This window comes from Mytilus edulis, chromosome 8 (genome assembly GCF_963676685.1).
Source record: "Mytilus edulis chromosome 8, xbMytEdul2.2, whole genome shotgun sequence".
NCBI lineage: Eukaryota > Metazoa > Mollusca > Bivalvia > Mytilida > Mytilidae > Mytilus > Mytilus edulis.
Window position 1 is genome coordinate 82,539,016 of NC_092351.1, and position 15,653 is coordinate 82,554,668.

At 31.6% G+C, this 15,653-nt stretch overlaps 1 long non-coding RNA gene across 1 annotated transcript; it reads right to left on the minus strand.

The window, feature by feature from the left end:
* Positions 1 to 253: 253 nt before the first annotated feature.
* LOC139487149 (uncharacterized) lies at positions 254 to 11,329 on the minus strand. Its single transcript, XR_011655774.1, has 3 exons — positions 10,893 to 11,329; positions 1,446 to 1,792; positions 254 to 846 (listed from the first exon to the last, which is right to left on the minus strand). It is a non-coding gene; the product is annotated as an uncharacterized lncRNA (long non-coding RNA).
* Between the last annotated feature and the right edge of the window lie 4,324 nt (positions 11,330 to 15,653).

Below are 15,653 nucleotides of genomic sequence, written 5' to 3' on the forward strand. Positions count from 1 at the left end.
TTTCAGTTAGCAGTAATAAAATTGTAGCAAATTGCAAAGAACATCTGAAATTTTTTAAAGATATTCTAAAACTCAAAAACGAAAACAAGTTTTGTCAATACAAAAACGGAACAAAATATTGTTATGTTTTTGTCCTTACTAGTCACTGCAGCAAAACATTGTATAGTTAATAGTTGTAAAAGGTACCAGGATTATAATTTAATACGATAGACGCACGTTTCGTCTACGTAAGACTCATATGTGACGCTCCAAACAGTCTGGTGTCACTCTTATCTTCGGTAATTTATCAAAGTACCAAACTGCGTTTTGTATGATTTCACTTTTCATAAATTGATTATCATCTCTTAATTTCTTCATGTAGGTAACCCGGCTCTTCCACCAATTAAATTGGTGATGTTCTATTTGATCCGTGAAGAGACATTTCCAGTCATTGATTCCACTTTCAATTTTTTTGATAGATATTTTGTCACAAACTGGCGTGGATACTTTTGGTACACCCTTTGGCAATTCTACTTCCCCTTTATCGTTAAACATGAACATTCCACTTGTTGAAATCTTCCAAGGCCCAGCATGATTGGATTTGTAACACAATTCAATCTTATTAGATACTTCATCCATTGTAAATTTATAATGTAATGGCTTGGTATGTTTCCGTACATCAGCAATAAATGTTTCAAGCCAGTTCCTAATACCGTATTGCCAAATTAAATTGCTTGGATTTGGTAAGAGATCCAAAAGCTCAGGGATTGTTTCTGCGTCATTTCGACGGAGGGAATCTACTATTTTGCTTAAACCGGCATCAATATCCTCATGTGTATGTCCAACATACAGAAAAGAAAGGTGAACCTGCAAAAAAAAATATTTTCATAAAAAATTCTATCAAATTTTATATTGATTTGCACATTAAAACTGTCCGCATAACGATTCTTGTATGTGCATTCTTTTGCTAATTGTTTTGACATTTCTCTGAAGCAATATTCCGACAGTCATGATAGTGGATGTATGTGGAGTATTTATATATTACACTTGATACATATCATGAATTCAGTTGGTCTAAAAATACGACGGGTGTCCCTCGAGGAGCTGTTAACCGAGTTTTCCGGTGGAACTGCAGTTACTTTATATTTTTAGGTAATTGTTTGTCTTAGTTGTTTTACTGTTGAATATTGAGATGATTTATTCTAATTGACTTTTCATTATGATTCTCCGTCTGTATATTTTCTCGCTTTATTACATCTTATTCATCGTGTTATTTGGATAGTTATTCATGTTAATGCATAATGATACGACCCTTATAAAAATGGTAGGAGGAATCCCCGCTCAATTCAGTAGGAACAATACGTGTATTCATTGTCATGATTGTATTCCCTGGATTTTTTTAGATAGGAATTCTATTATCTAACAGTAGTATTATTATTGTGGGCTATAAGATATCAAATGTCTACCTCTTGAAATACTTTCATGTGCACCAGTAACTCGCAAAACGATAAAACATATTTATTTTTGTTTTCCCGCCAGCAGTTGTCGGCTTGAATATACAATACTGGATGCAACGTTCCACCCTGCAAAAATTATTCAGAAGCAATTTCAAAAGACATCCCTAATGGCTCACTCCAATTTGAGTTTCTAGCGATCTACCCAGTATTTGACTTCTGGAAGAGATGTTAAGGGATATTCCTAAATAGTCATTTGATACATCTGAATCGTAAGAACTGTCGTCGTTCTGGTCAAAATTTGTAGGACTAAACACTGCATTTACAGTTGGATTTAGTCTGGAATACGTTTTAAGAACCTGAATAAAAAAATAATTCTATGGTGAATCGTATGAAGAACGAACTCGACTGAGTTACAAATGTATTATACATATTCCTCAAAAATTGAAAATACATGAATATACTCAAACTTCTCACTAAACATGCTCAGTATACAATATATGTTATTTCAATTGAACACAACACAACTGCACACAAAAAAATACAAAATAAAAGACCGTGAAGACCTCTAGGCCGCCATCATCGTCATTGTATTCAACTAAAATATTTAAGTTATAATATGAAATCTACAGCAACATAATATGCTACGAAATGAGGCCTGTATGGTTTTTGCTTAGGGCTACGTAACGTTTTCCCTTGACCCAAAAATATCCAGTTATTCAGGGTTCTGTTCGAAGAATGAAATCAAAAGTACTGAAATACTGAAAATCGGATGACCGCAAGTTCTTGTGAATGGTCTGAGAAGCACTTGTCTCAGATAAAAAAAAACACATCTCTATACCTGAAAATGAGGTTTATGTACAGATATAATGTTTTTCTTGGACGAGTTCGTGAGTAGATAAATTAATGACAGGGAATTCATCCTCACCGTAATGACTATTATATTGAAGTGCGTGATACAAGTCCGTATACTCAGGTTTATTATTGTTATATAGTATATTAATACTTGTATATTACAGTTACGTGTATATATAATTTTCATTGCATATCATTCTATTCTTCTATATTAATAATAGTGCAGTGCTAGTGCATGGTGGAGTTATCGTTCCTTAAGATTGCAAACGTTCTTGAGATATTCTACCGCATGCGTGTGCATATTTATTTTGAATGATTTTTCCCTTAATGTTTATACATATAACAAAACATTTTAATATTATTGATTTATCTTCTTAAAAAAAGTATGTGATGAGTATTCATTGAAGAAATGGATTTTTAACAAGCGATAAGGAATGTTAGTTTGCACTTGATGATGTCTTCATCATATTTATAGATCGGTTTAAAAACCAAAACGAATATTACGTAATGGAAATCTAGGCGATAGCAATACACCGGAATGCCTTCACGGTCGTCCGCTGTAAAAAATAATAATTTACAGCACATGGCATTCCTGGCCTTGAAATAGATTTTAAAGAAACTAATTCTTATATCTATATACACTGAAATACAAAAGTAGCTGTCAATCACAGAATGTATTCCGAGGATTTATTATAGGTGAAGCAATACGGCAAATAAGAAATACAAGTGACCATGACATGTAACTAATGTCAACGTGAAATTATTAGATAGGGGTTATTATAACGTCTAAATATTAAGAAAGTATTTATATTGATGCTTTCTGGCAATTGACGTAGTGAATTATTACAACAAAACAAATCGAAACAAAAAAAATAAATATGTTTTGTTAGTTTTAATGATCTTTGATAACTAAATATAACCCATATATACGTAAGATTAAGAAAAGTAAGTACTAAGTAAGTAAATTTTATTTAGGGTCGGCATATATATACACAATAACAGACAAAACATGAGCTTTATAAACGACTACTGATGCTAAATTTGGTTGATTATGGGAAATCACTGAAGCAGGACCGGAGCGGGCCCCCTCTTAGGCAGTCAGTGGGCCCACAATTTCTGGATCTGACAGTTTCTATAGTTTTTCATGTATACAAACCTTTGGATAGGGTATTTAGGTGCAAATGTCAAAATAATCGGATTTATAGCATCTATGACTAGCATCAGTGGAAATACTACATTAGAATAAAAGAGATTAATTAGTTTGACAAATAACTAATGCCTTTACAAGTCGAATGTGGTTTAACCGCACTAAAAATAAATACTGGCATCTGTTTAGTTTCAGATACATCTGATACTATCAAGCAAGTGATAATGATATTTGAATTTATCACCCATTATATATTATGTAGCAAGAGATTTTAACCTATTCCAGCGGCCCATCCCTGCCACTCATTACATAGTAAGTGCCCCCTCCCCACCCCCGAGTAAACTTAAAGTTTATCTTATGATATCATTTTATTAATGATTTTATATTAGACATTGACCATTCATTTCTTTGTGGAGGGGGAGGCGGCAAGAACTTTTAAATAATTATTGTGGGTTCCTATTGAAAATAACAAGATTAAAAAAAAATACCTCGTCTGACAGTTTAAATACAAAATTGTTCTTGTAGGTTATTGAGAGAAAAATCGAATGTCGAAAAAAATAATAGTCCGAGAATTAACAATTCCTTAACACACATAGTAACTACTTTCACTACGAGAGGATTTCCCTCATTAATCGTGGTTAATCCTTTAATAACAGATAGAAATATTAATATACCGATTCCAATCAATATGTACAAATGCATTAAATATTTTGTTTATATAAAAGCTTTAAGAAGTAGGCACTTCACATCGGTGTTAATATTTACACACCCAGCGGTAAGTTGTCATAAATCACGCACTATGAAGCTGGGGTTATAAAACGATTTTTTGGCGCAGTCATTTTATGAAGATAATATGGTATTTAAAATTAAAACTATGATTAATCTGATTGATCGATGTGTGCAGCCGATATGTTTTATTACTAGATGCTTCGTTCACTCTGCATTGTCATAAAATGAAAATTAACATAGTTTACTTAGACCTAATAGGCTTTAAAAGAATTTTCTACTCTTTGCGTAATACGTTTTTTTTTTTATTGAATAATTGATAGACATGGGAGATACTTTTATTAAGTACAAATTGCGTTAAAAAAAGCAACCTATAATTTTTACTAAAACATACAATTTTCTTTAAAACGGTTTCGTTCTTAAAATCAACATTCAAAAGTCTCGAGAGAAAAAAAGGCTACTATTGTACACGTTTATGACTGAGAAAATAACATAGTTTGTCTTGTCTTTTTGATTTATGGGAAAATCAATTGTTTGCCCCCCCCCCCCCCCCCCCGAATGAAATGGCTGCTGCTTAAGACATGTACTCAAAAAAATAAATGGCGATTGTCAGTTTATTTTGCTGTTGAGCATAGTTTACAAAGTCATTGCATATCGGTTTCCTTTAATAAAATCAATTTTCTCCCTAAAGTGGAAACAAACAAACTTTTTTCCCCAAAAAAATCCATAGCCCCCTCGAAAATCAAATGGTTGCTGCCTAAGCCATGTACTAAAAAAAAAAATGGCGATTGTCAGTTTATTTTGCTGTTGAGCATAGTTTACAAAGTCATTGCATATCGGTTTCCTTTAATAAAATCAATTTTCTCCCTAAAGTGGAAACAAACAAACTTTTTTCCCCAAAAAAATCCATAGCCCCCTCGAAAATCAAATGGTTGCTGCCTAAGCCATGTACTAAAAAAATAAATGGCGATGGTCAGTTTATTTTGCTGTTGAGCATAGTTTACAAAGTCATTGCATATCGGTTTCCTTTAATAAAATCAATTTTCTCCCTAAAGTGGAAACAAACAAACTTTTTTCCCCAAAAAAATCCATAGCCCCCTCGAAAATCAAATGGTTGCTGCCTAAGCCATGTACTAAAAAAAAAATGGCGATTGTCAGTTTATTTTGCTGTTGAGCATAGTTTACAAAGTCATTGCATATCGGTTTCCTTTAATAAAATCAATTTTCTCCCTAAAGTGGAAACAAACAAACTTTTTTCCCCAAAAAAATCCATAGCCCCCTCGAAAATCAAATGGTTGCTGCCTAAGCCATGTACTAAAAAAATAAATGGCGATGGTCAGTTTATTTTGCTGTTGAGCATAGTTTACAAAGTCATTGTATATCGGTTTCCTTTAATAAAATCAAATAAATGTATTCGAGCTAGTGAACAGGATAAAGAAGGAAAAACGGATTACTTTTGAAAAGTCACAAAATACATTCTCAAGTCAGGAGCCTGTAATTCAGTGGTTGTCGTTTGTTTATGTGTTACATATTTTTTTTCGTTAATTTTTTACATAAATGAGGCCGTTAGTTTTCTCGCTTGAATTGTTTTACATTGTCTTATCGGGGCCTTTTATAGCTGACTATGCGGTATGGGCTTTGCTCATTGTTGAAGGCCGTACGGTGACCTATAGTTGTTAATGTTTGTGTCATTTTGGTCTTTTGTGGATAGTTGTCTCATTGGCAATCATACCATATCTTCTTTTTTATATCATGTTGTACCGTTATACCACTGTCCCAGGTTAGGAGGAGGATTATGATCCCGCCAACATGATTAACCCCGTTACATTATTTATGTATGTGCTTGTTCCATGTCAGGAGCCTGTAATTCAGTGGTTGTCGTTTGTTTATATGTTACATATTTGTTTTTCGTTCATTTCTTTATATAAATAAGGCCGTTAGTTTTCTGGTTTGAATTGTTTTACATTGTCACATCGGGGCCTTTTATAGCTGACAATGCGGTATATGCTTTGCTCATTGTTGAAGGCCGTACGGTGACCTATAGTTGTTGATGTCTGTGTCATTTTGGTCTCCTGTGGAGAGTTGTCTCATTGGCAATCATACCACATCTGCTTTTTTATATGTAAATCAATAGAAAAAAGATGTGTTGATCCCAATTCCATTCTTACCTTTTGTTATATACATGTTTTTATGAATAAAATGATATGTGGGATATTCGTCAATGAGACAGAAACCCAACCGTCAATAAAAACTAAAAGACATATATATGTTCCAGACCATATGAGTATTTGGACCGGACCGTATGCGTATACTCGTACGGTACGACCATACGCGTACGGTCGGACCGTATGAGTATACGCGTACGGTCCAGTACGAACTGACGATACATACTATTTGATCATATGGGTTAATTAAAAACAAGCGTTTATCACAATCTTTTTTTTTTCAGTTCTACAAATTATTATTGATAATTTATTACAATTAGATAGATAAAATGAACAAACGAACAATTGAAATTAAGTATTTGTTTAATTGTATATCTGAATCCTATTTTAGTACTCTCGCCCAAGGTGACACAATTCAAGTAACGTAATATTTTTCACATTTTCATGTATACAGTTATGCATGTTCCTTTGCATTTGCATGTTTTGGTAAAGTTGCTAAATATTCTAAAACAAATGTCCTCCCACATTATGTTTACTTCGGATATCTTCAATTTCAGTGACCATAGTTCAATTAATGTACTACTAATCGACATGCTTACATGTAATACAAGAGATTAACAGATTTAATTAGCGTGAAGTTTAAAAAAAAGTTAAAATATAAAGTTTTTGTTTCAATTACAATTGAACTACTTGTATTTTACACGAATTTGATAGTTAAGTTATGTTGATCTACTATATGCATTTGTATCTAATAAACTTTACCAACTTTTTAATATTAGTCAGACCGTACGCGTACGGTCCGACCGTATGAGTATTTTGAAAAAGTACGCATACGGTCCAGACCGTACGCGTACGGTCCAAATACTCATACGGTCTGGAACATATATATAGAGCAATTACACGGCCTTCAACAAGACAGGTTTCTTTAAAATATGTCAATATAAAAATCTAGATGTGTACGGTGTGATTACCAATGAGACAACTCTTCATAAGAAACAAAATGACACAAAAATTAACAAATACAAGTCATCATGTACCCACATCGCATATTCAGCCACAATGTATAAAAGGCCGCGAAATGACAAAATGGAAATCAGTTTTATCGAGAAAACTTATGGTTGAATAAATGAACAACAAAATAAATAACAAATATGTAAGATATCATTAGTTATCTCGTACATACATTTGTACTTAATAACTATCATGCAATCGTTGGTCATTTTATTTTCTCAGGAGGATTGATTACTACACAAATTGTCTGTTCACTACTGCATGGCTATGTAAATAGTTCTAAATTAATAAACTATGGCATGATAAATAAATCATACATGCAGAATACTTGCAGTTTTAATAAGTTAAATATTGTTTCTAGATAAACATCGTGGTCAAATATATAGAGACAAATAAACTTATGACGCTTGAAAATGAAAATAAAATCACAAAGGCTTCCACGGAACAGTGATGCAGCTGTCATTTTGAAAGCGTTATGTTGACTGTAAAATTGAATACATGCATTTATCTGTAAAATACCGAATTAACAAAAGGATCAAACCATTTCTGTATTTACTATTTCATGACTTTGGAGATTATATTTTATCAAATTAGCATTATATACCATGAGGGTTTACAAAAGTATCATGTTAAAAAAAATAACCTAAAATTACTTTAAACGTATAATGTGTTATTTGTTTTTATTAATTGTGTTCACTATTTCTCCTTTAACAAACTAAAAGCACGAAAAGAGGCTTATAAAGATAGAAATATATATATATTATATTAAATATTTATTATTCAAAAATAAATTTAGAGTCCTGACTCACTAAATTTTGAGGTGAATCATGACTTAAAAACTGTAACAATAGCCTTTTATTGAATTATTAATTGTTTAGCAATAAAGTCTTAGCCTAAATATGTATATCAATAAAAAAAAACTGGAACATTCAGATTGTAGTTTGGTCATGAAATACTTCCGTACAATCATTAAATTCTATAATAGTTTTGAAGTATTATGGTATTTTGTCTGCCTATAACTTAACCAGATTTGACACTGTATGAAGGTTCACCTTTCCAGCAGGTAAAAATACAACAACAAAAAATAAAGTAAAATCTGTTCTCTAACGGGGAAAATTAGAAAAAGGAAAAATTTGTTAAGATTGATAATATAGGTACGCGTAATTAATATAAAACACTGAAAATCTATTTAACTGTACCAGAGACATATAATACAATGTATTATATGTCTCTAACTACATTTTGTTAAGATTTTTGTTAATTTATTTATCATTATATATTATTATGGTTAAACACATTGTAAATGTTTACTTTCCAATTTTACAAATTGATATGCATTGCTGCTGTACATGTTAGAAGTTAAAGTAATACAATCATGCTGAGTGTTTGTCCGCAACATCCGGGTTTTCAGAGATAAGAATATCTATAAAATCTGCATCTCATTAGATGACGTATAACATAGGGGAATCTGATCCTATGCTATTGACAAGTCGATATATGTCAGAGATAATATAGTTTCTCATGAACGAACGAATCATTGTAAATGTAAAATTACTGATTTTTATCTGCGATTGAAAACTTAAAGCTTATAGTAAAAATTATAACAACATTACCACATCTCGCGTCTGAGACAGTAAACATATCATGATACAAACACAAGCTATTTTATCGTAATCATAAATAAACAATTACGCATACTAGTAAACAAAAATCTGGAAAACCAGATAGGTTCATTATATATGAACCCAAACTGGCCAAATGAATACCATGTAATACTCAATGCTTATTTGTATTCATACATTAATTTATAAAAATCGTTTGTAAGTGAGTAAAACGTTTTTTAAGCGTCTTATAATGTATATTCATGTTGTTTTTAGGATTTTTGCAAGATATTCGGAATCCTCTGTGGTTTTTAATGTACTTCCCTCAAAATATTTTGCCCGCTAACCCCTACTTTTATATATTTTCATAATGTTATTACATAGTTCTATTTAAAAATTCAATAAAATCCTTGTTATTTTTTTTTTTTTTATGAAAGAAAAAGGTGCAAATGTTAAATGTATGAAAAATATAGAGAGAAGGATTTCCCGCCAAATTTTCAATGGCCTTTTTTTTATATTAGCTCACGGTTGATTTTGACAGTCTAATTGTTTTACCTTTATTCCTCCGTCTGATAGACAAATGCAATAACATCAATAATTTAAGATTAAAACAAAACTAAATTACATTAGACACATTTAAAACTTGACGAAATGTGTCCTATCGAAAAAATAGAAGAGAAAAGAAGAGAAGAGAAGCATTGGTGGATCCAAAAGGGGGGGGGTCAGGGGGTTGGACGATGAATGCATTTGAATGGGGACATGTAGTTGGACCCCCCTTTGGTCTGAGTCAGGAACCCCACTATTTAAAATGGCTGGATCCGCCCCTGAGAAGTTTAAATCGGGGTTACATGAGCATTACAAACATAAGCTTCGCAGTACTAGTAGAGCTTTGTATCGACATTGCTACAGTGGTACCTTTTCAATTTAAAAACATTAGCATGATTAATATCATTATCACGCTTAAGGACTATAGTCAACTTCATGTGCTACATTTGACTTTTTAATATATATACGTATTTAAAAGATGGTATATTCTAAATGTACATACGTTTTATGCTCTAGCTAGCAAAATAATTGTGTGGTGACTTTAGCCATTATTGAAAGCCCTGTCAGTAACTTTTGCAATTTAGCAGTTTTAGACAACATAGACATTCTATTGTCTTTTTTCATTGCAATGGAATAAACTGCTACTTTTTTGTATTTCAAAAACATGCAACTAGACGTTAAGCATGCAATTATCAGTTAATCGATCAACGTTTTAAAATAAAGGTAAGCGGTGTTTATATATTCGCTTGTAATTTCCTTTATCCTGCTATCAGCCAACTATTGTACTAACAACAGGTATACTAATATTTTTGTTGTTGCTTTATTTCTACTTGTACACATTAATGTTCTGTTGTCCGACTTCCATATTGAACGAGCGGTAATGCGGATATTCCTTTTTTACGTAGCAGTTAATTTTTGGGGTCCGCGTTAAGCTACATGTCAAATTCTTTGAAAAATCAGGGACAATTTCTTTAGATTTTAACAACTAAAATTTCAAGTGAATGGTGTAAATTTCAGGATAAAAATAATATACGTTTATTTTCGGAGAAAACAAATATAAGTACTTGCTACGAGCCTGAGAAAAGCTCGGCGAAGCTAGTTTTTTGTCATGTTTCGAATGCTCATACCCATAAGTTGTATATTTTCCGACAATGTACATGTACATATATCATATATCTATCACATTCGGGGGAAAAAAATAGATACATGCGTGGAATGAAAAATGTGCTGAAAATTTTTGCAATATTGGAAATCCCTTTGTGGTTTTAAGGAGTGGTAATATTTGTGTTACGCACTTGAACGTAACCTTTATTAATTTTTGTTCGTATAGTGTATAGCATATTATGCGTACATTCGCCATGATAACGATTTTAGTTTGAAAAAAAGTTGAAAATAAAATTATACATACCTGTCCCTTTTCGGTCTCATCTTCGCTGTCGCTAAATACGGCATCGGATATCATAAGCATTGAAAGAAATAAAAATAACACATTTAGGAAAACCATAGTGGAATTATAAAACGACGATTATTTCAAAGTATACATCTAGACCGATGTGGGCGTGTCAAATACCGGCTGTTTTCAAGAGAAGGGTCAAATGTTTACTGTGATTGACATGCACGCTATGGTGAGATGTATAAATTAGTGTGAACATATTATTAATTGTACACTCATTGGTAGGATTATCATTATGGCAAGTTGGGACATTGTATTAAACAGTGGTGATTTTTATCTTGTGCTTGGACGTTTCAAATGGGGAAAAATTAAAGATATCATACCTGGAGGATTATGATTTTTAAAGGTATTGTAGCTTAAGTTAACTTAGTCTTGGCTTATGTCAATGCAGAAAAAATGAAAACGATTTTTTTTTATAATTTTACATTTTTCTAAACATTTTATAAACTTACATTTTTCAATACATTTTGTAGTTTTGATTGACAATTATTTTTAGGGTTGGGCAATCAAAAGCTGGCGTCCACTATGATATTTTAGCCAATAGTGATGAGGTTTCATTAAACACCAACAAGTAATCAATCAATCTTATAATTTCAACAATTCATTAAAATTCACTTTCAAGAAAGTACATTTGGCTTGGTTTCAGTTATTGTTAGATAGAAATGTTAAATGACTTTATACGTCATTATCCATCAGGGTGCGGTAATAACCGGAAATTGTTCAGTACTGGTCATGTGTTAACGAGCAATTTTATTTTTCTTAATTGACGAATTTAACAGGTTTTCTTGTTTTTGTTTTGTTTCAAAATAATCTACCATAAAAGATACACTAAAAAAAATGATCAACAAGGCAATATATGCATTACCGAAAAGATCAAATCTAGAAGTTTGGGGTATTACATCTATCATGTCTATGTTTAGTTAGGGCACTATAATGACTTTTGCGTTATAGCCAATTATTTTAAAATCTAAAATAGATGTAGCAAAAAATGATCAACAATACGCAATTTGCACATAAGATACCAATACTCAAATTATCAGTAACAGGATGAGTTTTACCAATATTTTACGTTTTTAAGAAAATGCGAATGCGAAAGCTATCCACCAGAGTTCAAAGCATTAAATTCAATTTGGTAGTAAGCAAACTTTTCATACAATCTTGACATCTACAATAGCTAAAAAAATTAAAAGGTGAAACAATATTTAAGAAAAGGAAGATATTAAAATTTATGATGATGTACTTACAAATTTTTTTATCTTTGTGCAAGTTATTGAGTTTCATCATCAACAGAATTACTTTGATAAATTCACTAAAACATGACCACCGTTTACATACAGGATAGATATTTTCTGAACATCAACAGCTTCAGGAAAACTATTTGAAATTTGAAAATATCGATATTTGGTATAACAAATTGATTGGAATTGATTTTTAGTAGTGCGGTGGGTAGTGTCTGCTGATTAAACAACCATAGATTTAAATTCCTTGTTTGTGTGCGTTTTGTGGTTTTTGTGGTTTTGTAAGAATATAACAATCCCTTGTGTTTTTGTGGGTTCTTGTTGCTTAGTCTTTGGTTTTCTATGTTGTGTTTTGTGTACTATTGTTGGTCTGTTGTCCGATTATTTTCGACTTATGAGTTTGAATTTTCTTCTGGTATCATTCGCCTCTCTTTTAAGGAGGTCTGTTCCTAATGATGACGATTTAAAGTAAGCTCCTCGTGTTTAAAAACAATCTGTATTCAAAACACTCTGCCTTCTTTATACGGATAACAACAAAATATTCAAACATTCTGTCGTTTGTTGATGTGGTTCATAAGTGTTTCTCGTTTCTCGTTTTTGATATTGATTAGACCTTAGGTGTTCCCGTTTTAATGGTTTTACGGTAGTCACTTTCGGCTCTTTACAGCATGCTGTTCGGTAGGAGCCAAGGCTCCGTGTTGAAGACCTTCTTTTATACCTATAATGTTTGTTTTTTTTACAAATTGGGACCTGGATGGAGAGTTGTCTCATTGGTACACATTTGTTTCAACTGTCTAAACACTGTCTAAATTTCACGACTTGGGATGACAGTTTTAGTACATACAATTATTTGATTTGCCGTAAATTTGAATCTTGAATGAGATTATGGGAAAATTTGCCCAATTTGAAGTCAACAATATCTAATAGGAACATGATGAGATTATGGGGGAAATTACCCCAATGTGTAGTCAACAATATCTGATATGAACATGATGAGATTATGGGGAAATTTCCCCAATTGATAGTCAACAATATTTTCTATGATTTGAACATAATGAAATTATGGGGAAATTTCCCCATTTGATAGTCAGCAATATTAAAGCTTGTATTTTCCAATTAATAATCTTATCGTGGGGATTTCCGCATTCTGATGTTTTTGATTGTAGATGTGAATGTGGGGATATTTCCCCATTCTAATGTTATTGGTTTTATATGTGTAGTGTATGTGGGGAATTTCCCCACTGGTACGTTTTTCAATTCAAGTAGACTATTTTTCTTCATTGAGTGGGGAGATTTCCTTAAATTTGATAAAATCATGTAAGCGCATTTCCATTATCTTATAGATTTGTTGACAAAAAGTGTTTATTTCAATTCACATCGTCAACCGAATTTGAAACCACCAAAAAAAGAGAATAAAATAGAAATTCTCTTTTTCAAATAGAATGCGTTTGATTTACTCTTTGGTTCTATACAGATTTACATTTTAAAGTCAAAATATTGTTTATATGATTTAAATTCTAATTATTAAAGCATTATTTTGTCTTTAGAAACACGAAGCTTAAAACATATTTTGGATTGGAAGCCAGACAAAGTTAAAAGAAACCTAATAACACTTCCATCTGAAAAAGGAGGCTTACAAATGGTCGATTTTAAAAGTTATTTCACATGGCGTTAGGCATCATAGGTTTAAAGAATTGTTAATGGTTAATTTGCTAACTGAAATATTATACCTTTTAAATATTTAAAACATTTAAAATATTTTAAATAGGTTTCAAAATTTTATAGACAAGTACTACATTCGTCATTATTTAAAATAGCCAATTTATAATTCAAGTATGTTTTGTCTCAAATGTTGTTTCGATGGATCGTTGCTGACTTTAATTATAAAGTGTAACTCGTGACAATACAGAAATAGGTCCGCAATGAGTGATACACAGTTAGTCTCATTGTAAATTCGACAACTTTACTATATTTTTTTATTTAGTATTCCAATATAATGCATATGGTTATAGAAAAATACAAAAAAATATTTTCAAACTAAGATTACTACAATCAGTTTTCACGTTTACTTAACAGATAGTGAAAGTATTGTAATCTTTTATTTGCTTTTGATCAGCAAATAATGTATATCAATGGGGTTCCATTTGTGTTGGCATACACCTTACATATTAATGTATTCATGCATAGGCTTCAGAAATAGTCTAAAATATTGTCGCTCTAATATTAACAGAAATAACAATAACTAAGCATACACCATTTGTATTCATAGATAGTATTACACACACTTATGCCACCAATATACACAGGCAAACAAAATATGAAAAAAAATATTATCTGCAATGTTTGATTGATTTCGATTACTTAAATACAGGCAACAGTAGTATACCGCTGTTCAAAACTCATAAATCAATGGACAAAAAACAAAATCAGGGTAACAAACTTAAACTGAAGGAAACGCATTAAATATAAGAGGAGAGCAAATACACAAAATTTAAATGTAACACACACAGAAACGGATTAAGCATTAGACAAAATTCTATGAGAATAACAAATATTACATCAAAACCAAATACATGAATTTGGGATAGATAAGTACCGTGACACGTATTATAGTAATGTGAATTCACACTCAACAATAAGAGAAAACAGATGACAAAACGGAAACATATCGTTAAAATGTTACAAACACAGAAACGAACTATATTATAACAATGGCTAGGCTTAAAAAGTAAAATCACAAAAATACTGAACTCCGAGTAATATTCAAAACGGAAAGTCCTTAAAAAAATGCAAAATCAAATAATAACACAAATCGAACGAATTGACAAGAACTGTCATATTCCTGATTTGTTACAGTATATTTCTGAAACATTCTGCTCTTCGAAATTGAAGGAAAAGTTTTGTTCTTATACTTTGTGTGAAAGGGTCAATTACAATTTCCTTAACATTCATTAAAACAATTTCTTTTAAAAAAAATATATTCCTTTTCATTTCAATAATAATGTATATATTAAGCCAACAACAAGATAAATACATTAAATATTACCTTATCATTGCATGCCATGATATTCCCCCTTAAAATGAATGGTAAAATAGATTGTTTACTCTTATACCATGCTGTGTTTATGTACAAGAGTTGACTTACTCCGAAGGCATAAGATGAGTGGTAAAACTTTGATGTCTTATTTGAAAAATGCATCCGTAATGAAAGTGCTTGTGACGTCAATCTACATATACCTAACATGAAACATTCTACCCATGGCCACAATTCAACAAGACGGTTTACATATACAAACGTAAGTTGGTAATGATTGATGTTAAAACAAGTTTTACGTATGAAATCAATGCTTATCGCGGATCGGCGAATGTCGAAACAGTCGCTTAGTTCAGGTTTTCGTATAATCTGGTATTGGTATTTGGGGTATTAGTCTTAAAATGAAGATGAAAAAGTCGTGTTGATTGGCTCTGAGAACATCAT